At 46.3% G+C, this 25418-nt stretch overlaps 1 pseudogene; it reads right to left on the bottom strand.

The window, feature by feature from the left end:
* LOC105448286 overlaps positions 1-25418 on the bottom strand; it is a 275446-nt pseudogene that overhangs the window by 89091 nt on the left and 160937 nt on the right.

Genomic DNA, 25418 nt, shown 5'->3' on the forward strand with positions numbered 1-25418 from the left:
AATCCTATTCGTATTTTCATTTTCACTATTACATTAGTTGCGCGCAAAGAGAGGAGAAAAAAAAAGAGATGATAGTGCCACTCCCCATTCGTGACAGATGGTGCGCTTTGTGACACTGGCATACGGTTCCAGTCCGGCCGATATTTCGCATTGTGAAACTTCGCTATCGTTTCGCAGGCGTCGACTTTACGTTTACGCCCGGTGTACGCGTGTAACACACACGCGCGCGCACAAACACACACACGCGCGCGTGTACATGTCACAATGTATATTTATATTATTTATACATATATTTACGTCGCGGGCAGAAATGCGCCGTATAGCTTGACCCACTCTCTCCGGGAGTACACACGCTCAATATGTATGCGGTGCGTACGACTACCGTTGTGCGCGGATGCGATTAAAACTCTTACGCGTTACAGCACCGTATGGAAATCAGCATGCGCGGAATATTGTAGCCGGGGTGCGGCAAACGAAAGTTCGCGCACTTTCTCTCTCTCTCTCTCTCTCTCTCTCTTTCTCTCTATCTCTCTCTCCGTATCTGCGTGGAATTTAGCGGAGGATGTTTACGAGGGTGCCGGGGAACGCGAGCGTACGTACGTGCGTGCGTGTTTATGCGGCCTCGCGCTCCGGTCCGTTTTAAAGCGAATAAGTACGGACTTAATAATGTTTTGCTAAATGCGACCATCGCCGACGTAGACGCCGCCGCCGCTGCCGCCGCCGCCGCGTATACAGAGAAGCGGAGATAATACAGCCACGCGAAAGTTCATATTTTACGTCTGGAGTTTAATAGAGACGCTGCGACCGTGTCCGACAAATGTTACGTGCGTACGCAACATTTATACTACGACGGTGAACAAAGGAACGAGTCTTTCGCGGGCACAGGCGCGAGAAATCAATATCAAAGTGGAGATATTGCGAAAAATTTATCCCGTTTTATATAATATTTTTTTTCATCAAGTAATGGTAATGAATAGTTTTAAACAACGTGTACGAATACACGTGTAAATATGATATATTTATTTATTCCGTGTAAAATACTTTCACACGTAATAAATGGGCATATTGTGCGCGTGCAAATACACGTTTGAAATTAATTGGATTTTACGGGCTCCTTGTGTAATATTATTTAGCTAGAGCGAAACTTACTATAGCTAGACTTCTCTATCTTTCTTTGTACAATGTACGTCATTTGTCTAGAGCAAGCTACTTTCGATCCTGCAAAGACAGAGCGCGAGAGAGAGAGAGAGAGAGAGAGAGAGAGAGAGAGACGGGGGGGAAGGAGAGAGGGCGAGGGAGAAGGTTACATAGAGTAGATTTAGCGAGACAAATCTCCAGGCTGTGTACACTTGCGAATCTCAGTTTCTCTGCAGCCATGTCCCGCGTTGGACTCCCATTGCTACCATTGGACTCTACATTTTATGAAGAAAAGAAACGAAAAAAAAAACCACTGTGTAGCAAAAGTGGATTATTACAAGGGGAAGAAAGAAATTTCGCTCGCGAGTTCTTAGCGAGAACGATAAATCAAAGGAGGGAAAGGGTTTCCCCGTGAATGTTTCACTCGCATTTTAATCACGAACGACAAATAAAACTGCAAGAGAAGATTTTATTCCAAATTTCGTCCAGTCTCCATTGTGATTTCGCATCCGAATGTCACGGAGGAAATCCACTTCGCGCGACTTCGTCCTACGCGATATCGCTGAAATTGATACAGGCGTTAAAGCGGCGCCGTGAGAGTCCATCAAACTCCGCCGGGACGTAAACTCGCGATAAAACGTCGAATAAAACGCGACGATAAAAAAATTGGGGCAATCCCTGTGTGTGTTGGGTGCGCGCGTTTATGTGAGCGCGAGAAATAAAAAGTGTCGAGAGGGGCTCGCCGGCTGTGTGATGGAGGCAAGTTTTGCTCGAGAGAAAAAGAGAGAGAGAGAGAGCTCGCCGGATTTCTATCTCGAGCGACCGATACAAGCGGCGTACTATATATCGACTGACGGCTTTCGGTAATTGGGGTCACCTCGTTTACGCAAGAACGATCTTACAACGGGAGAACGGATCCCGGAGAATCGTCCACCCGCGTGAGTCCACCCTTCGATTCACGTGCGGACACAATAGGCGCGGCACGCGTGGCGAGGATGATAAATTTATTGCGGCGAAGCACTTGGAAAAAGATGGCACTCGTACCACCCTCGCTTCCCGGGGACCAGCTGACGGCCGACTGAAAAGTGACGGGATGTAGAAAACGACAGGTCGCACTGGCATTGTGTCACGATGCTGGAGCGGGGTATAAGCCATCGCCTATCCCTCGCGCGTAAGAAGTATGATAAAGTTCCCTTCGTTCACCCTTTTCGTCTTCGCTCCTGGCATCCGTACATCGACATCGCCGTGCGGCACGATGTCAAGTGTGCGACGGCGCGAGTCGTCCCACACGCGAGCGGAATATCTCGGCGCTGAAAAACGTTCCCGCGATCGCTTGGTAGCCGAGAGTATCTTTTATTGCGCGAGGCGCTGCTCCTTCAAAGCGCCACGTACGTACGGCGCGACGCGCCGTGTATCCCGACAGTTCTCGCATTTGCGAATGGAGAAACGTTAAACTTTGTAGAGCGTGGAAAGGTAAAACGACGGAGATCGTCATCGCTCCGTCAATAGGGCAGTAACGGCATTGAAGGGCGTTAGGTTGCATCGCAGAAACGCGCGCTTACCGTGATGCTGCCGGCGAAACCGGCTCGTGAAAGACTCGAAAGTGCTTTATGTACTTCCCCGGTTTACATATGTACTGCAGGGTATATGTATATATATATATATATATATATATATGTATATACTGCAGAGGTCCGCGCGCGGGGGCTCTCTGACTCTCCGCACTTGCCGTATCGTGTCACTACAAATTGCGAACGTGCCGTTCCCGCTCGAACGGCATGGAACCATCGGTTTTAATTGAGGGCGGAGTTGCGACTCAATCGCGTTGTTGCAAACCATTCCGAAAGCGATATGGTCTCTGATGTATAAACGTGTAATTCTTACGTCTACATGCGTAAAAGCGTATCGCGCTGTCGAAACGCTGCTTCCGCAGCCGCAATCCTGGGCGCCTGGGTCGTTCTCGTAGACGCTCTTCCAGTCTATCGCACAACGTTTCGAGACGGTTTCGCATACACATACACGCGCACACATACACAATATATATATATATATATGTATGTATAAAATGAAATAAAATATTAAGCAAAGTGTACATACGCGAGTGACGCGTGTTGCACTTACTAAACTGCCGCACAAAGTCGCGGTGCAACTGGTAGGGGGCCGTCCTAAAACGAAATTAACGCTTGCCAGAGGCGAGTCAAGAAAATGGTGTTATTCGGGAAAACGAATTGCGCGAAGTACACAGAGAAAAAGGATTTTAAAGGATCACGGAGTGAGCAAGCGAGAAAAGGAGGAACCTCGCGGGAAAGATGCGGGGATATTGAAGACGCGAAGAGAAACAGAAAGGAAGGAATGAAATGAGAAAAAAAAAGACATCGGGAAAAAAGACAGAGAGAGAGAGAGAGAAAGAGAAAAAAGTGAATAAAAGATCGCGGATTTGTGTAGAAATGAGAGGAAGTGAAGGGTGAACGAGGACACGCGACAAGAAAACGAGGGGGTGAGAATAGGGTGGCGGTGGAACGGGATAGCTGGATTCGTGCATTGCTGAACGTTCGTCGAGAGAGACTCAACCGAGCATCGATGCGCGCGCGTGCGCGGTTTGCGCATCCAGGATATTAAAAACATACACATCCGACGGTAAATCCGGCGTAAAATATAAATCGGTAATGCCGCCGAAAAACTCGGTCGGAGCTGAGCCTCCGGTTTCCCGTCCCCCTCCACCGCGCATTGTTCATCCCTCCTTCCTTCCCTGCACGTTATTCCGCTCTGTCAGAATCACGCCGTTTTCTCTCTCTCTCTCTTCTCTCTCAGCCTTCCCGATAACAGTGTGCAGGTTGAATGCGCACTGTGTGTTCTCCGATGCGCCGTCAGCGTGCAGGTGAGATTTCGCAGGATGCCAGGATATAGAGCGAACGAGATAACCATCCCTCGAGTGCTTTTTTTTTGCGCTTGTCGAAGGAGAAAGGTTAATGAGAGGTGCGAGGGTGCGCGAATTAGCGGGCGATTTTCGAGCGAGAGGCGACACGCGTTGAAATAAATAATACATTTCATTAGTGCCATATAAATGTGATTCAATTTATCAATCGAATAAATCTCTACGAACGAATTATAAACGCTATGGAGAATGTAATGCGATGTTAATAATACCATTTACTATTACAAATATCGTATGTTGTTTACAAATGATGTTAAATCATTCCACCACGTACTATTTATACGCTAATCATTAACAAACACGGCGTCGATTGGATAAACCGATGAGTAAAACCGAAAAAGACAAATTCCACTCAATGCCTCTATTTTGCCATCGATTACGGGACGTTTGATTTGCCTAGGCAACAGTCCCCATCGCGTTAATCACCGATCCGTCGCCTTAAACCGTATTTTCCTCCGACGCACGTCCGACAAAATGTTTTCGGCTTTATTAGAGACAGAGAGAGAGGGAGAGAGAGAGAGAGAGAGAGGAGAGAGATAGAGAAAGAGAGGAAGCACGGAACGGGAGCGAAAAAGAGGGGCTCGTCGTCGGGCTGGCTTTTAATCGTCGTCGCGACGCTCCTTTTTTGCGTCCCTCACGCGGATGGGCGCGCGCACCAGTGTTGGAATCCACTTTAACGGACCTCGCTAATTACCGAGCGGGTAGCTCCGCTTATTTGCCTTGACTCTGATTAACCTTCCACGTGGTGTTCCTCCCTACGCAACAGAAACGGAAGAGGGATCAAGGGCGACGGAGGGGGGAGGGGAGAGACGGGGGATGCCGACCGTCGGGAGGCGGTCATGTATAATCGCTTTATGCACGTTTCCGTGTGATATCGCGACTGTGAAAATTTAACGCTTTTCGTTTGCCATAAGTTCCGTCCGATTGAATTCACGGCGAAACGGTACACTTACATTTCACGATTATATCTTTTCGATATCACTAAAAGATAAGAGAAAAAAAAAGTCGATACTACGCGAAATCGATATTCCGATATCTCTTCTGTTATACAGATCGAAGAGCTATTCGCAGTATGCATATCTTATGTTACTATATTGACGTTTTGACAAATTGATATAGGTCCGAAAATATAGACGGTAATTATAAAGTGTTGCGTATGCAATAAGGGAACATCAACAGAAAGTTTATTGAAGCCAGAATCGTGATTCGATACCGGCACGTACGCGATCGAGGGGTCGGAGGGGGGGGGGGCTCTTAAATGATACCCGCGACACTCGCTTATCCGTTTGGCGCGTTACACGCAAGGCAAATATCCGCGGGCGATTATGGTACTAAATCAGTCGTCTCGCGGGAAGGACGAGGGGGAGGGGAGGGCGAGGGTTGGAGGCAGACGACGTGGAGGATGGAGCAATCTGAGGCGGCGCACGATCGCGCGAAAATTCACCGCGTCGGATGCGCCTTATCTCGGCCGAAGAACGTGCATATCTTCTAGGCGGTCAGATAAGGATGATCCACCACCTACGAAGCGCAAGCAGTCGGCGCAGAAAATTATGTGTGCCTCCGTAAAAGCGTCGTGCCCTCGTCCACAAACATTGTCGAGTCCCTCAGCGAGGGGTGAGGGGGGGGAGGGGAGGGAGGACCTCGTTGAGGCGGCGCGAATCGGAGAAAGAGAGAAAGTTGGAGAATAGTCGGATCGACATCATTCTCCCTTTCGTGATTCTCGATTTTACACTCGACGATTTTACAATCGAGCGAATATTCTATTCTTTTTCCATAGCTCTCCTTTTTATTATCGAATTTTCGGGCGCGGTCCGCTTAAACGCACACGCGACACAGCACAAAGTTGCGAAGCGTATACGCCGGCCGATTCGTCAGTGTCGATGGCCGGGCAACGTTTATCGCGTTTATCGTGTCGCCGATAAATTACCAAGGGCAGCCAGATATAAGCGTTACGGTCCATTAACCGGAAACTCCGCGTAATGCCCATCTCCGCGTAACGTTAATTTCGACGCGCGCGTACGCTGTACGCGGAAATGGGAAAAAAATGCAGTTTTATTACAAAGGTACAAAACCGCTCGCCAGGGACAAGAAACGAATTTCAGCGCTTCGCTTCGGGCACTCGCCCCGTCCCTTTCTCGCAACCGGCCGGTAAACGCGCATTTTTCTCGTCGTAAAATTAACTCTCTTTTCCACGCTCTCTCTCTCTCTCTCTCTCTCTCTCTCTCTCTCTCGCTCTTCCTCTCCCTCGCCCTCTCAGTCCCTCCTATACTCTCTTCTATCCCGATGAAAAAGGTTATTCATATCAGGGGGCGCGTACTCTTTTCCGCTGCAGATTACTTCAAAGCAAATATTCTCCGCGCGTTCAAAGGAATTACAAGGATATAACTAAATCCGTCGAATTTTTGCGTCGCAGCTTAAAGCAAGATTGTTGTGATATGAGTAAAATGATGAGTCAAAAAAAAAAGAAAGAGAGAAACTTAATACATTATTATCACGTGTGCGAATCGCAATCTGCGTAGCAATCAAAATTATAGTATTGATATTCTCGCACCCGTGAAGATGAAAAATTCCACTTTTAATATAAATTTAAAATATATATTATTTAAAAATTACTTTTTACTGTAAGGCAAATTATTTTTTATGTAGTTTTATTCGACTCAATATTTATTAGAGCGAAAAGTTTGCCAAATGAGATACAATCTACGCTGAAAGTAACACTTTGACGTTTATTTAGAGAATATTACGGGGAACCTCTCGTACCCGAAACCACAATGTCCCCAAAATGACGGTAAAATTTGACGCAAAACAAAATAATGGTAAGCAAGTTGTCGGAAATGACACCTGTAGCCAAATGATTTTATTCGCTGACTGCAGAGGGTGCGGATCGTATTTACCTCCGGTTTACATCGGCTTAATGCCGCGTTGATATTCGAAATAATAGCGACTCCCTAGCACATAAACGCGGTCCTCGTATACGGTAACGCGGTATCCATGTAAGCGTTTAGATTTACTGTTTCCACTAGCCAGTAACCAGCGAACATGGCTTTGCCCAACGTTGAGGCATTATATCTCTACTGAGCAGAACGATCCGCCATATTGTATTTCACTGTCATTTGCTAAATATGTGCAAAGCCCAATAATGGTCGTAAATCTACCATTGAACAGTGCAGCGCTACTCATTTACACTCCCGCAGCTTGATTAGCGAAAATCCTGATATTTCCAAAGCGCTCACAACTCAAAAATTATCGATACCACGGCGTTTCCTGCTAGGAAAAATCAACTCGAAAATCTGAATTTGCGTGAGAAATTCAAGAGCATATATAAATCGCAGTATGCATTTAAACTTTTAATTATTAAATGGAATATTTTATACTTGGCATTTGATTCAAGAAGAAGAAAACCTATTTCTTTAACGACTTAATTACTCCCGTTTGCATCAAATACGAAGTCTTATAGTCCCCTCGTAATCTCAACGGTCTTTACGCCATTGTCCCATAACACCCACGCCATTAACAAGTTTCGAGCTTCTTAGTCGCCGTCCACGACCCTCTAAAGCGTCGTGGTCCCGTGGCCACTTCAATCTACAAAGACGGTCCGCGACCGTCTCGAAGCCGCCAATTAAGTTAGTTACCAAATTCAAGAAGTCGAAAGAAGTGGTTTAGCGCGATGAATGACAAACGACGCGGTTTTTATTAGCGTCTACGTGAATTTTTCAAGAACTGAGAAAATCAAATAGACCGAAAGATCGAGATCGTAGATACCATTTCGGTCATATAATAAGAACGAAAATAAAACCTTTGCGGCGTTATTAATGTCTTTTCATCGACGATAAAACTTTACGGAAATAGATAAATTGCACTGCTTAAATATCCCGACCCAAAATATCCAACCTCTATGTTCAGCTGGAACGCCAAGCAATTCGTAGGGATTAAAAGTACACTGCAAATTAATGCGACACGCCCCTCCGGTCCTTCGCGTCTTCAATATCTCTGAAACGATAGTTCGCCGGTGCGCCGGCACGGAACGTTACCGCAGCTCGTTACTTCGCGAGTCTTTACGACATTGTCTCGCGCCGCTGACCATTGGCGAGTTTCGGGGGACTTCTCGGTCGCTGAAAGGAAAGTCAAAGACGGTCCCCCGGTGTGAGAAAGCCGCCAATTAAGTCAAAAGGGGGAAAGTCCGCCTTGGCAAATTCCGGACGCGCGTACCGCTGCGGTTCGTTTGCCATCGTCAGAGCGCGACCGAGAAAATACACTTTGACCTGGATCGGCGTTAGGGAGGACGCGTATCCGACGGTGTCTCTTGTGTACTCGAAATCGAAGTTCGTCCCCGTCGGTCGTTGGCTCCGGCGAACTCGAGAGATTGTGTCCGTTCCTTCGTACGTATATATACGGGGATGGGGAGGGGGAGGGGGAGGAGGGGGTAGGATTTGCCTCGATAGACCGCCAAACAAGTTGAACGCTGCTGGACAACTTTCAAATAGGACAGTGAGCTTACCGCAGCACCGATTCGGCCGCACGCGCCATTTCAAAGAGACCATATCCGCGCGACCGTGCCTATACGCGATAAAGGATTACGTTCCAATTCGAGAAAGGAAAGGAGTTCAAGTTTCAATTACATTAAAAGGAAATTTCGTTCGTGTGATGGATAGCATTTCGCTATCCATCACGTTAGAAACGGACGGCCGTCGATATAGAAGTGAACGCAACTTGTAGGTATACTTGCGATACCGATAGCGTATTTTGAGAAATAACGTACGTGTATTTCTACGTGTAACGGAGAGAGAGCCTTCATTGTCATTATAAGACGATCTGTTACCGAACCGCGCGGGAGCTTAGCGGAGAAATAAGCTCCGCTGGTACAACCGCTGTACAAAAGCCTCTTAGCCCCGGCTCGAGCAAGGGTGAAAGAGGACTAATTTGTCTATCCGCGCACAGCTGGGGGAGAACCGGTAGAAAAGAGCCGCGGTTATGGGTCTCGCTTGGGTGTGCAATACATCCGGGGAAACCACCCGGCCATTCGGAGGAACATGAACACCCTATCCTCCCTTCTCTCCCCACCGTTCGCACGGTTGTTTCCACGATCATCATAATCCACCCCCTCGACGTTGTTTTCGCACAGGTTCACGCCAGATTCGGAGCGGCCGAGGTGGATTAAGGATTTTCTGCCTGCAGCCTCTTGTGGCCCCACTACCGCACGTCGTCGGTGACAGAAAAAAAAGGAATGACCCAATTCGGGGGGTTTTTCTGGTTCTAGAGGCTTTCGCAGCTCGTTGCGCAGCAGCGAAAGCAGTAACGGCAGTCCACTCGTGCAACGAATAGCCGTAATAGTACTGTTCGCCGCGTTCGCGTAAAGTGACTCGCAAACATTCTTATGTTGCACATAATGTATTCTGTTTTATCTTATATATATAAATACATGTATGTTTCTTAGATTTATATTAATGAGCATTATTTCTTTTTAAACTTAATAATTAGATACCGTTCGTATGAATAAATCAATAAAATAGAATAAGAATCAGGCAAATAAAAACGAGCAAATAAAAACTTTTTTTGGATGAGTAAATAGTAATTTAATAATAATTAAATAGAGTTGATGGAACGTTTCGGCTTAGTCAGCCATCATCAGCCATCATAAAACTTACATTAAATACTTACATATATATTGTTAACGATATGAGCGAAATAATGTCAATTAAATTTCTTCTTTAATGTAAGTTTTATGGCTGATGATCGTTAACGATACATGTGCGAGAGAATGTCAATTAAACTTCTTCTTTAATGTAAGTTTTGTAATGCCATTGATGCCATTGATGATGGCTAAGTAAGCAGAAACGTTCCATCAACTCTTTTTAATTATTATTTAATTAGTATTTATTCATCCTAAACAAGTTTTTGCTCGTTTTTATTGGCCTGATTCTTATTCTATTTTATTATTTCTTTTTGTTGTCAATACATTATTGTATCCAAAAGCTTCTAAATGAAATTAAAAGATCATTTCTAATTAGTAGCAAAATATGATAAAATACGATAAAACACAGATTTATATAACTATGTGAAAACTAAATGCAAAACTTTTTTCAAAAAAATATATTGTAAAGCCTAAGGCTCTACTGCAAACTTCATCAAGCTCATTCCCCGACAATGCTTCGCTTTAAGTAGCCCCAAAGTTGACTATATAAAACTGAAAAAGTTTTCAATTTTAGAACTATACATGAAGTCGACAATTATTTTTAACTTTATTCGAGATCTTTTAAAAAGCTTAAATCTTCTTCAAATGCTATTTAAAATTGAGCTTTTTTTCGTCGAATTGTGGTTTGAACTAATTGGATTTTCATAAATTCTTGAAACATAAAAAAATGAATCTTTAAATTTGAACGCTCCACATTCCCCAAGTTATTTTTAAATTTCAATTTTAGATTATCATTACACCATTGTTAGATATGAATGAATCCATTAATTTATAATATCTGATCATTTTACATTACATTTTTAAATAATGGGACATTTTCCTACATTATCTGCATAATTTTTATTCTATATATATTGTGTTAAAAGTACAAAATGTCATATATATAAATCTGCCACGAATTGTAAATTTTTGTTTAAAATATGCATTGTGTAAAAAGAGGATGTTGTGTAAAATGAGCTTTGTGTAAAGCTCTGTATTATAATTAAAAATTGTATTAACAAACTAAAAGATTCATGTAATCATATTTTGGCAATATTGTTAAATTAATAAGGCGTGCTTAAAATTACGTACGATATTATATTTTTTCGGTACACACAGAGTGGCTATATAAGCTCTAATAATCGATTTAGGTATTGGTAGAGAATTTTCGATAAAATAACTTACCACGCGATGCACCGAGAATGCACGACTGCGGCAGCAAAAAACAAGTCAGCACCAGTGGCCAATTCATCTTCGAATCTACAACAAAAAAAAGAAACACCAGAGTCGTTAGACAACACAGCCATTTAAGCGGTATTTGTAGCGACAATGTCGAAAGACATCGAAAAACAATATCGAACCCAAAACACACTTCGTTCGAAGTGTTGGAAAGTCGCTGTTTCCCGTCTTCTTAATGAAGCACGGCGATTGTCTCCGAAATAACTGCCAAAATGGCTTGTGCAAACAAGCGCCGAGCTCTGCAATATCGGTTTTCTTCTTCGGCTACTCCGGCTTATCCCGCCTTATCCCCTCCCTCAATGAAATCATGAGAAAAAACACACCCGGCGCAAATTAATGCGTGCTACACTCATTTCCAAACAACGGCTCGACATAATTAAGGGAGCGCAGCCCCCTATACTGTGTGTAATATTGATACGAAAGAGTGTTCCCCTCCCGCTAATCCTTCTTTCGGTCAGTTATAACCCGATACCGATGGACGTGCCCGCGGCTACGTCACGAAGGGGAGATGGATCGTTTCTCGGCGCGATAGAAATTCAGGGGGAGGATCGATACGCCGGTAATTCTTGTATCGGCCCCCGAGAATAAGTAGCCCATTGACCTCTCGGGCACGTTCTGAAATTAGACCCGTGTCGATAAAACGTACCTGCAGACATATACTCGTGTTAAAACACATCGTCTCGCGCGGCTCTAATATAATGTGCTCCCGAATTCAATTTCGTCGCAGCTTACACTTGGCCACGGCGAGTACGCCATAATAATATTTGGATCGTCCATCTCTTCGCGCGCGCCGCCTGTATTCCCGCTCGTCTGCAGAATCGAATCATGCTAATATCTGTAGATCCAAGATCCCACGTCGCGCCCAATAAAAATACGCCGAGTGGCTTAGGGCGGAGGGACCCTTTTATTCGCGTTTGTCCGGGTCGTTGTGTGCGAACGGGCGTCGACATTCTCCCACTACGTGGAGACGGGAACGGGAAAATCTGGTGCAACCTTATGAGACGGAGCCATGCATTCCGCCGGCAAATTTTCGGAAGCCGCATACCGCGCGCGATGAGAGAATTTCGTCATTGCATTTGAAGCGAACGAGACCCCTCTTCTATAACGGTTATTCCCGCGCTCCCGGCTTTCGCAAAGAAGCGAGCTAATATCCGACAACTGGCTTTTATTTTCATTACTTTAGCCCCGTCGGCTTAAACCGAGCAACACTAACTTTCCCCGAGCTCTTGCCCGGGCCTCTCCAGCGAGCTCGAGCTTACCGACTTACCGTGTAAGGCCGACGATCCGTGTTCCCGGCGTTATTCGCCATGCGAATTAAGCGAGGAGAGAAGCAAGAGTGCGCCGGCCGATGGGAAGGAGTAAACGAGAAGGAGTAACAATCGGCGTGAGATAAAGGGCGCGACGAGAGAACAAGTTGCCCTCTCCCGCTTATCGCGCGCGATATAAGATGAATACATGATGATACGACGTAAAGGGATATATAGGTATACGCGAGTATACCGCGCGATGAAGTGTATGCATGTAAACGTGAAAACGTATATATACGTCTCTTGTCACGCGATAAAGGCGCGAGATATAACGCACGCCGCCGCGGATGCACCGAGCGCGCGTCCGATGCAAATTGCAGCGTCGGATAAATGAATTTACGTTTCCGTGAAGTGTTTTCACACTCTTGGCGCGCGGATGCACGCTTCCTCCCCTTCCGCCTCCCCTGCGCCACGTAATTCTTTCGCGACGATCGCGGCTATGCGTGATCTTACAATAGCTCCTCGATTGATACAGGCCACAATAGTTTTCAACATCGCCCCTGTATGAATATCGCAGTCAATGGGCGCATTCAGCGGAGACGACAATCGCGTATTGCACTTGAGCAGCAATGCAATACGCGTTTCCCTGAATATCTCAGAGTATATACCGATCGTATTCAATTGCTACTCAACTGTTGTCTCCGCTGAATGCGCCCAGTGTAAACATGAAATGAGATTTGGCCAGCTGTGTTTAGCCCCCGCGCGTACAACGGGGAATATGGGCCCTCGAGATTCTAATCGCGTATTGACCGCGCGATTCGATCGCACCGGTAAAATCACCGCGACGCGAAAAACAGGTGTAAAGTACTATAGGATAAAGAAGTGTCAGAACCGAAGTGCACAGGTTCTTTCATTAAGGACGCGCTTCTCGTCTCGACCGGGTCATTCTTCTTCTCGGCTATGGGTAAAGTATCATGGCGGCGCGCTGTAAGGTCAATCATGAAACGAAGGCAGGTATAACACGAGCTCCGTAAGAATCTTGAGAATTCACGGAGCGCATAAAAGCGCTCGTCGCCAACGTCGCCTCTTGCCGTCCTGTTTATTTTCATCGCCTTTCACGCCCTGACGAGCTGATATTCGGCAAGCCGCTCGCTCTTTTTGCATTTTTCTTTTCCATTACGGACTTCTTCTTACGGAAAATTCGTTATTTTGCGCAATTATCGAGAGCAAAGGTCTCTCTTCTCGAAATGCAGTTCGTATTAATTTGTGCCGATTCGTTTCAACGCCTTTCTCCATTTGGTCTGCTAGCAATTAGTTTCGCGATTAGCTAATTTGCGTCACAAAGACTGCCGAATATAATCGATTATTCGTTGTAATATTAGGGTCATTAATTAAACGATAATATTTCATACGTCGGGCGATTAAATGCTGCACCCCTATAGCACCTAACCGCAAACGCGCGGGGGCTCTCATTTGTAATTATCAAGGGTAGACGGATGAAATCGCTCTTCATCGCGACGCGGGGGATACTCGAATGAAATCCACGGGGTAACTTAGCCCGGTATTAACATCGGGGAAACGCGTGACGTAAATAAAGAATCCCGTCGCGGCGTTACCGTCCTCTCTTCCCTCTCGTCGCACCGCGAGAGAGATCGGCACGGTCGGTCGGTCCTATACCCACGCGCCGCACTGCGATTTCTCGCGTGAACACAGACGGCAACTAATATCCGTGCGGCAGCTGCCCCTATTTTTCTTTATTAGCTCGTCGCGCGGCGCAACAATGCCCGGCGTCGTCTTGCGCGCACCCCGCGCGCCGGTGTCAATGACGCTGGCTTTTCGCAAACTCCTCCGCCAGGCCAACCTTTCGCAAACCTCGAGCACCGGGCCGGGACGCGGATGCGACCGAGCCACATCTGCGGATTCCCGCAGAATATCACCGTTGTCCGCGCGAACAAAGGGAAGGCGGGAGATAGCGGCAGGGGTCGGGTATACGAGAGACGCGTCTCGCACGGGATATGGAGGGGGGGGGGGGGAGGGGTCGGCAGCCTCCTTTTCCTTCGTTGCGAAGGGAGGAAAAAGGAGAGGAGGAAGAGCGAGAGTGGAGAGAAGCTCGACGCGGAAGGATACGAAAGAGGGTGCATCGCCTCGGGCGTTTCTTCGTGCTCCGGTCTCTCTTGTGTCCTAGCTACTCTCTCCTCCCCCCGCCACCGGTCCTTACCTCTTCCAGCCGCATCGTTGCACCCTCGCTCTCTCTCGACACACCCTCTCGCCCCTCGCCTCCCTCGGCCGTCCCGGAACTCCTCTAAATAGCCATGTGACGCTACCAGCCACCGTATTACATTCCATATACACACCGACACCCAAGGACGACGGCGGCGCGTCATGTCGGTGTGTGGGCCAGTGGGCTGACGCACACGTGCTCCGCGCCGTGTTGGCGATATACACGCGCGCGGAACGCCCGAGGAACGCTCGGAAACCGGAGTTCCTCCTGATGGCGCCCGCGGGCGCGCGCGTGAAGAAACGACCCGCCGTCGTTGTAGGTGATCGTTCCACGTGTTCGCGCGTGTGTTTTTGTGCATAGTTACAGTTTCCCACCCCCGCCTGCACTCACTCCTCCCCCCCCCTCCTCCTCCCTCCCCGCCCATTCCCGACTTCCGGCGTCTCTTCAGCCGCCGCTCTCGCCGCCGCCGGGCGGACACGTAGTTGTTGAGTTTTATGATCGCGACGGAGGTATTTCGCGCGCGATCATGATCGCCGGTCACCAGTTGTTCGCTTATATCCGCCGCGATCGTGCTCGTGAACGGGCGTTCGTGAGAGAACTCGGGCATTCCGAATGATGTCTGCGACACCCAGCCGGCAGAAAGTTCGAGAGGAAATGCCGCAAATTCGCAAAAGAAACGGCGCACTTGCAGAGTATCCGCGCCGCTCCCACCGTGGCCGGTCATTATATCTCGCTCTAATAACAGCGATCATTATTTCCCTACGATAATAGCAAAATTATATATTAACGTTAGGAAGTTACACGGGGGAGGCATTTGGTGGCAAATTCAAGGGATGTTCGATTATTGATGCATCACATTCAATTTATTCGAGACTATTACGCAAACCATATCGTTATTTACTCAGTGCAATATTAACTTGCCACGAGGTTACTAATTGCGTTAATAATATATTCTTCAATTACGTCGAAAGAACAATTACACGCATAATATTTGCATATGTTAATTAAGTTTCTATTAATAAAGTAATATCTATTATAGCCGCTATATTGCAAAAACTTGTTTTCCCAAAACTAGAAAAAGATATCCATTTACAAAAATAGCGCTCGAAACTGACTTTTATATCAGAAATTCGATATTTCAAAAATAGTAGATAAAAGAGGAAAATTTTTAAATGTCATTAGATGAAATTCAACGGGAGACATATAATATTGGAAAATAATATAATCTAAAGTTATCTTCAATTCGACTTATACTTTTAGATTTTAGATTTTGCATAAATTTGTATAATTAGTTTTTCACTGAAGAGAAACGTGGGATGTTTATACAAAATTGCAATTAAACTTCATTTTCAAGAAAATATCTAAAATCAATTAATGTAAAAATATTTCATATAAGATAATTGTTTTATGCAAAAGACATAAATAATGACATAATTATATAATTTCATTTAGAAGAATTATTAATGCGAAAATTATTAATGCGATGTTATTGTGCTAATTGACATTATTTAGAGATATCAACTTTCATACAGACGTTACTTACAATGCTATTTTGAAAGCAAATTAATACAATTAATACAAGCAACTGTGATTGTGCTCGTATTTTAATTATTAAAATGACTATAAAAGTTCTAAAAGAGAGAGAAAGAGAATGAGAGAGAGAGAGAGAGAGAAAATATGTGTGTGTGTCAAATTTTATCATTACGTGAATATATAAACGGAGTGGAATATTGACACGATGGTTTAGCAATTTAATGCACGTTATATATTTAAATTACAAAATGTTTTCAAATTTAAAATATTTTTTAATCCCTATAAAGTAAGCTCTTTGCACGGTTTAAATCTTCACACGCAGTATTATATTTTTTTATCGACTGTACAGTAGAATTTATAAAAAATGTACGTGACGTACTTCTCCACATATGCCGCGTCACAAACGAATTGCGCCCCGCTCAAATTCGCAAATTCGAACAAATTAATTCCGCAGATTCTCCCGCTTTTTCCTCCCTCCTACCCCCTCGTCCTCTCCTTTTCCATGGCTCTCATTTAGCGCCCATTCTGTTCATACCCAATCTACGCCGTTAAGATGAGCCCGGTTAATATCCGACGCATTATCTCCGAGGTTCCACAATTCGCCGGACGATATTAAGCGTTCGATTACATCGTTACATTTGCCACCCCCGCAAATGCAAACAAATAATTCGATCATGTCGATACGTACGTACATACATACGCGCGCGGCACTTGAAGCCCCGGGCCCTTCGTGCGCGCAGTACTCACCACGTCCATCGCGACTCGCGTAATCGAATAAAGTGCAACTGTTTACGGGTAATTCTCGTACAACGTTTAACCGGTAATTCGAGCTAATACCGCATTAACAAATAATACCGTGTCAGCGAGGAAGAGAGACAGGTGCGAGAGAATGTGGGCGGGAGGGAGGGAGGTAGGTAGGGAAGAGGGGACGAGAGACAGAGGCGGAGAGCACAAGTGGGAGAACCGTGGATGAGAGAGCGAGTTTAATTTGCAGATAATTACCCCGCCAGCTACTGAGCTCCATTGGAAGCGAATTGTAGCGAGAGACCTTATCGCATCGAGAAATGAAAAATTATAGTTACATAGGGATATCGCCAAATGGATTTGAAAACAAGCGGATTTTGTTTTATTTCCCTGTACCGCGCGAAATGAAATCGTGCGCGCGCAAATACGAAACTCCGGACGAAAAATTCTTATTCCGTGTATATGTGAATTTTTCCGCGAAATTTTCACCGTGCCGCGCGCAAAAGTGAGTATATATCGAAATTACACGCCCGTCGGAATTAATAACTTTTTACTCGGCATTTATGCGATTGGCGATTCGGAGCCACGGCCGGGATTTCATTAACGATCGAAAAACAGCGCGATATATAGCCCAGTTTCGAGCGTGCATTAATTCTAACGGCACCAGGCCGTAATAATCTGACGTCACGTTTCGGATCGTATCGCTGCATCACGCTGCATCGGGAATTTACATTGCGTGGCAAACAGCGTGAGATTTTCACGATGGAATATGTACGTCGTAAAAATAAAAAAAAAATGAATTATAGCTCTGCGACCGATGCAATCGTAAAATGCTGCTCGTTAGATTGATGCGAAAGTTTTGTAATTTTACTCTTGCGCTTAATTTGATAATAATAGTACTTTCTTTATACATGTAAAAATAATTTAATTTATATCATTTTTTTCCCCTCAATCATATCAATGCTATCGCATTTCTTTCGTTTTCCTGTTTATGTACATCTCGGTATGTTATGTTTATCTCGGTGTATACATTGCGTTAACTAGAGATTTCTTTCATCCTGAAGCATCGCTCTCGATAACATATAATACTTTTATCGTACTCATCCAGCGAAATACGTAGACGGGAGCGAGTTGGGAGCGGATGCGTGTGTGTGCGTCGTGCCACCACCAATATCATACTCCGACGTATATGCAGGATGTACAGATTGAAATCCGCCCATCGATCGAGACGGCGAATTCCACGATACGGCCCGGTGGCACGTACGAAAAGACAGGAACGGCGCCACGAACAGAAATACCAGAGTGCCATGGGAATCCTGCATTTTTTCTCGTTCGCTATAGAACCTAGTGAGAGAGAGAGAGAGAGAGACAGAGAGAGAGCGCAAAAGAGAGAAAAAAAGAAAGAGACACGGCCGGATATTCAATTAATCTTCACCGGAAATCGATTTAAGCGACACGCGGTACGCGCGCGCTCGCACGCTTATATTCCTGAAAGTATATTTTTCTCTCGTGTAATATCGGGGAATCGTGTGGAGACCGGTAGATGAGCCGATGCTTCGAAGCTGTAACGTCCGATTAATTCCGCGGACACCCGCGGAGATAAAAAAAAAACCCGCTTCCCGAGAATCGAGAACGCGCGCGTGTCTACGTCCGATGTTTCGCTACTCTGAATGCTCCGGGCGGCGAGAACAACACACATACAGCTCGTATAAGAGACGTAAAATATTGTATACCGTAATAACGACTGCCACCCATCCCTCCCCCCTGCGAGCTTCCTCTCTCTATCGGGGCGGTACCGACGGAAAAGAAAATAAAGAATACGCGGGGGTACTTTATGAAAAAAGTTCTTCGAGGAAGGCCGTGTGTAGCGACTGCCATCGCACAACTTCAAATTTCTAGCGAGATTCGGCGTCATATAAGCCGCCGACGACGACGACGGCATGATGACGGCATTAGACGAGGGACACCGTGGCGCAATAAAACGGAGATGGACGAGGAAGACGATGCCAAGGAATATGTTGCCGCGCGGCCGGCGCGGCGACGAGCTATATCCTCGATCGCTAACGGTCCGTGGAACAGCCATTTTTCATTATCGGTCTCAGATATTACGATTTCCATTGTACCGCGATCAGTATACAATTTACGCTTTGCGCCCATGGAAATACCAGCGCTTATATTATACCTTTCGTGATGTTTGTGCACGCACTACAGGTACCCAAAATTGGTGCCACAATGAATACGTCAGAGTAGGGTACAATTTCGTCGGAAGGGAGAGGAGGAGGGGAGGGGGTGGCAATATGAAAGGTGGTGCACGCGAACGAACGTGTTAATAATATTTGACAATCTGTAACGCTTATTGTTCCCTGAACAACGAATACTATAAATATCGACTTTATAGGATCGGGCTATATGTGAACTATACGCGCTGGCTTTAATGAGATAACTTTGAGAAATAAAAGCGTGCGGTTTAATTTCGCGGGTATAGAAGATTGATTAGCGGATAACGATCGCTGGCTATTTTTTTTTTTCGGCTTTGTTGAAGTTGAAAAAAGCCGAAATTACTTTCATTAATCCTTGATTGCGCCGAGCCATTAATTATATTATTATTCAGAATTATTTTAATAAGTGCGCGATCACGTAGGTATTTATGAAAATTAAAGCTCCTTCGTTCAGGAAATCGCGGAAAAATACACAGTTGTAATGTAAGCGATCTAAAATCATTATACATTTCTAACTCGTAACAACCAAGTTAGTACTCGCTAATATAAATACAATAATTGCGGCTGCAGTCTAATGGCGTAGCAAATGTGAGTAGTACGAACGTACAATAGAGCCCGACCCGTTCTCCTCTACCCCGACGTTTCCTACCGGGGACGCCTCGTGTCGCGGAGAGCGACGGAGGAGATTAAGATAATATCTGAATCTTATGTCTCATTCTTCCGGTAATCTCGGTTTAAACTGCAACGGCTTTCTGTTAAAACACTCGATTTCAGAGCCTTAAGCTCTTTTAATCCATAAGAGAACATTACTCGTCGATTAATTGCATTAAATGCTTAATACTTTTCTCCCGAAAGTCCGTTAAATACTTTGGTACTTAGACGAAAATTCGATCCGATAAGACTTTAAAAAGCCGAGCATATGCAGCGCATTTTTTGGAGCGAATACGCCCGAGACGAGGCATTAAGCTTCGTTCATTATCGCACAATTAATAAATCACCGCTTAATTATAATTTCTTTTTTAGACTTCGCCCGCGTGGTAAACTTTTATATTGCGTGAACTCGGCTCTTTTAAATATATTTAAAAATATAAAATATTATAATGTGTATAAAAGTTATAAAAAATAAAAAAAATATCCCTGCCTAATTATATTGTCTATATGATATCAGAATTATTTTTGATATACATAGTTGTTCCAATTTACCTTATAAGCGTGCAAACTCTATACGCGATACTACCGATCAATCTCGCTTATCGTGACCTCGATATTTTTGTGTTAAATTCTTTGAGTCTAATTAATCGGCAAAATAAGCTATTAAAATATTGTGTAACAGTTGTGCAACGTTTCGTATTGTAATATGATAACAATAATAACAAACAGTAATAATAAAACAATTCGCAAATGAAGCTAACGCATTTTGTTTCAGTCATCGAATTTAATCCAAAACGTTGGATTGCTCCTGAATATTATTATATCGCGCGCATTGTAACAAAAAGCACTGTCTGCATAATATTTATTCGATATCGATGAAAATCCATAATATTAACGGATCTCATCTGTTTGGCTGATGCGAATGGTTTAAATGTCGCCGTGTGTATATTAAAAACTTTTAAATATTTCAAGTAAATGTAATAGCTCGAGACGATGTTAACTGTCACAATATTGGAAAAGTTGAAATAAAAGTGTCTCGTGAGCAACCAAAAGAAATTTTAGTTCTACCATCTTAATATTTTAATTAGCGGTCGGGGGAAAAAAAATAGAAGTGAATCTGTGCGGTGACGGTAGCCGCAAGACGGACTCGATTTTCGATATGATTAATTTAGTCACCCATTATCGGAGATCGATGGCGCGAATTTGAATAATCTCGATACATATTCCCCCATTTAATTACCCGAGAACGCGCGCGAGCCGCAGAGCTTTAATTCACGGGCCGCCGCGTTTAAGTCGCGCGTAAAGCACGCGCGCGCGCGGTGTGTTTTCGCGGGAGGGTATTTTTACGTTGCCTGAAGTTTCCTACGTGGCTCGATTTGTCAACCGGAACTTTCGCGCGTCCTTTTGTACCTTTATTCGCCATTGTGCTCGTTTTGTGTGTTGCGCGCTCGCGCTTTGTATTCGCGTGGCGTGCGCTATGCACACGAAACAAATCAGAGCGGCGCTAATGCGCGCCGAAGGTTTCACGAATTTTTCCGTCGCGCGCGGTGAGTGAGAGCGAGGAGGAGACTTTCTTTTCTCTCCCCCCTCCCCCTCCCTCTCCCCTCCCCCCCCCTGTGGATAAAAATCGGTAGAGAGCTCGAAAGATCGCCAGAAACGGTGTTGTACGTATACAGTATGGGTGCGCCCGTGCGCCCACGTTCGCCGGTACTTGCGTACGTAGCCCGAGATAATGGCCTCGGCAATGATTTATTACCAACGTAGCCATTGTAATGCTCCGAATTACCGTTAACTCGTACAACCATCTGCCCACGAAACGTTCCCCCGTATAACTCTCATGTAGCGAGCCGAGTATTTTGCCGATAAAAATAAACCAATGGGAGTTAAGCTAAACTAATCTGCTGTAAACTTGATTTTTATGTCTCTCTCTCGAATTAACGTAATAGCGCCAGATAATCGAGATACATAAAGTAACGTTTGAAAAAAAAAAAAAAGAATCTACGCGACGAATTAAATTGCTCGCCGAGAAAGGTGGAGGAGAGGCATTACTCGTGAGTTTCTTTTTCCATACCTTTCTTGTACCCTAACCCCTCTTCTCCGTTCCCGCCCCCCCCCCTCACAGCCTCCCTCACTCCCTCCACCATACACGATTTCGCCCTTGCACGCCCGTGCACATATGTATCCACGTATACATTATAGATTCTGCAGTCAACGGGTTAACAATACCGTGCTCTGACAAGGGCGATACATCGGTGCAAAGATAAGGTTGACCGGTGGAGTGATTTATTATCGTCGTCGTTCCATCGCAATAAATCGATTCGCCATTGACGAATAATCGTAAGCACTTCGCCCCGGCGTCACGGGGGAGGGGAGGGGGGGAGGGGTAGGGCGGAAGGGCATGCAGGGGGAGGAAGAGGGGAAGGGGAGTCGAGCGAACAAAGGAACAAGAGACGGCGCCCAGCTTCGGTGGAAAATCGTAATTGAGCGCCGGGGACCTCATCGCCGGTATTCCGCGCCCGGTATCAATTATCCGCGCGCGGTATTCGCGCAAGGAAATTATCGCGCGCGCGGGCGGATAATAGTTAATTTGCTGAAAGTGCGTATCGATCCCCGGCCGATTTATATTCGCGATACACGGAGGTCACAATGAAGTAACGGATTGGAGAAACTTCCTTTATGCTTCCGCGCTGCAGCGTGCGCGCGCGAACGCCAATGCGAAATTGGAGTATTATGGAGCCCGGCCTAGCGCATAATTATTCCTGCGCGGCACGTCATGATGCAGCAATTGAATAGCAATCGAATTGCGCCGGGATTACATGACCTGTGTATTAAACGTATCGGCAAAATAGAGAGGGCCGACAGAGCCCCGGAACTTCGCCGGCGCGCGACATTTATTCGGTTAAAATACAACTGCAGCAGCGCGAATGGCGTAGCGGCTTTTACCGTGGAGCTCCATTTAGCACGGACGTCCTGTTTAACATATAAAGCAGCGATAAACTGATCGCCCGATATAGTTCTTATTTCCCCTGTACCGGGGATTATATGCGCGATACATTTATTTGACGCACGCGACAAACCGCGCGAGCAGATGAGCGGAGCTCGTCCCGGCGCGAAATCAGAAATATTTCAAAGGGCGAGAAGGAGAGGGGGAGGAGCTTTAAATCAAGAGGAGCTTTAAATCAGGGATGAAGCGTCGCGCTCGAGAAAGTTCGTGACGCGCGCTCGTGCACAACGTATAATGCGAGCGTGCGGAGCGCAGTTAATCAAAGAATTAATCAATCGTGTCACGAATTGATCAATGTCGGACGCGGTATATTCTCGCTGCAGACAGGAGGGCCGCCGTCTGATCGATGTGAACTAATTTGCCGTGTCTCCCGACGTGACAGACCCGAGAGTCTATCTCCAGTCTATCTCCAAGTAATACCAGGATTAAGGATGAGCAACTTCGGGATCGAGGTGCAAGCTCGGAAACTTCCTACCGTCCCGCCTTTACGTTTGTCACGTCGCGTGAATTCAAGAAAATATATGTGGTTGACGTGAGAAATGAGAAAATTGGCGATTGCCGCGCGCGCGCACGCGTTTGCCGATCCGATCCTCTATATTTCAGCCGGCACGATCAAGAACGCGGGCGTCGAGTGGCGGGCGTGTAAACGGCGTCGCGGGACTCATCGGCGTCGCTCGTAAAAATCGAATAAAATTATATTCACCCGCTCGCTCCCACGCGGTTGCGTCGTATATCTCGGTGTCGAACACCTTCGATCGATGCTATATAAGCTAATGACACGTTTCGCGTCGTAAGCAATTTAGGCGATTTTCTTATGATAAAAAGGGTGTAGCAAAAAAAAAAGAAAGAGCGAAAGTGGCATACCAAATTCGCGTATGTACATACAACGGATCGATGGCGCGTCTCGGCAGACGGATACAGGCCATACGTACGGCGTATACAGATAGATGCGAGCGTGTCACACGGATGAAGAAATGCACCCGCAGAATCCCCGGAAGCGATCGCATATCTGCCAAATTGCCAAGTCTTCCGCGTCTCGTGGTCCTGAGAAGCGTTTGTTATCGTTCTACATGTTATCGCACGCACGTACGTATACGCATTACGCGGTGTCCCCAACGTACGAGGGATAATTGATCAAGGTATTTATTGACGGTGAGAGCGAGACGTGCGCCGCCGTGTGAGAGGGTAATTCGGCCACGCGTCGAGAGGACGCTCTCTATTCACGCATGCACGGGACACACTTCGGGAGTGGACATCATCGCCGCCGCCGCCGCTGGAGAGCGAAGGGTGAGTGAAAGTGGTTGTGTTGCGACGTCCGTGCATCTCCCTGGCACGGAGCGGCAGCCCCGCTCTTGACTCTCGGGGCGTGTATTTCCTCCTCTATATCTGTGTTGCGCGATACCGTCGTCGTATACAATACACACGTCTCTGTGTCGGTTCGCAGATGTATATTCGCGCTCTCTGGTCGTAGCGCCGATGTTGTAGTCACGTGCTCGTATGGAGACGCTTGTCTACCCCGAGCGAGCGCGATAAACGCTGACGCGCGCGCGCGAGGGTCGGCGAGGAGGCGAGCCGCGGCGACGGGGACTCGCGGGGAACGGGATAAACGGGAGAATCGGCGAGGGACACAAAGCCCTCTCACGCGCACAAAGCGAGAAGAGGAGCGGCGGCGGCGGCGAGTAGCCAGCCGGCAGCAGCGGCCTGGAGTGTGGGGGACGGCAACAGCTCGTGTTCATAACGCGACCCCGTATCGGCTGATCCAATTTGACTCCCTCTGACACGGTGTACACCGTGGGGTACCTATCCGCGATAACGCCTAATCCCTAATGCCTGACCTAAGCCTTTGGACGGGCGATTCAACCCGGCAGTCCGCCCGGCGGCCGGGGAAACTTCCATCGGCGTATGTAGGTCGATCTCTTACCGATGCACGATGGCATTCTGATCACGGAGCGTGCATTGAAATTTTAATGGCTCACAACGGGTCGAAGATGATTTATATATCGCTCGTTAATAAATCATCGACAGAATTATTCTTTCTCTTGCAGGATTGTATGATTAAATCTGTAAATTATTTATGCGCTGAGAGAGATAATTTCGAAATCGTCTAATCGTAAAGAAAATAATAAAAAAGTAAAGAATTTCTCGCGCGAGGATTAAAGCTTCAAAATTTTCTTTTCTCAGAAATGAGAAGTCCGATTGGCTTTGCAAGTTTCCATTAACATGTAAACGTCCGAATTGGTATACGAAATGAAACAAAATACCTCGTGTTTCGGGGTCCGCGTTGCCCGAAATGGATGCGGGAAGATATATGCGCGCGCGAGTGGCTTCTGCGGCGCGCGCGGGAGACACTGATTTGTGGCACACGTGTTCGCGTCCCTCGGCGAATTAACGCCCGGGGTTTCGGCACGAAAGTATTTGCACACGTTTGCGTGCGGCACAATGCCGCTTCTTTCTCGAAATGATACCAGCCCGAGAACGACCCGGTAGCGGCGAGCAACGGAGCGGGAGCACAGAGGGAAGCTTTCGAGGGTGTACAAATGATATCAATATGTATCCATTAAGCCCACCTTCCCTCCCTCCCTCCCTCCCGCCCCTCGTCGTCTCCCGCCGCCCGCCGCTCGACTATCTCCCGGTCGAAGTAATGTTTTGGGGTTGCGGTTGCCATGCGACCGGGTTACGCTCCGCCGGAACGACGGGACGGAAGTGATCGCGATCGATCAGACAACACTTACGGGGCCTCCTTGTATCCATTGCCCTTGTTTCTACGAGGTCCTCCCGCGCCTCGAACGCGCGAGCTTGCCGCTCCCCCCCCCGCCC

The sequence above is a fragment of the Wasmannia auropunctata genome, unplaced genomic scaffold (genome assembly GCF_000956235.1).
Source record: "Wasmannia auropunctata unplaced genomic scaffold, wasmannia.A_1.0 LD336088.1, whole genome shotgun sequence".
Classification (NCBI taxonomy): Eukaryota; Metazoa; Arthropoda; class Insecta; order Hymenoptera; family Formicidae; genus Wasmannia; species Wasmannia auropunctata.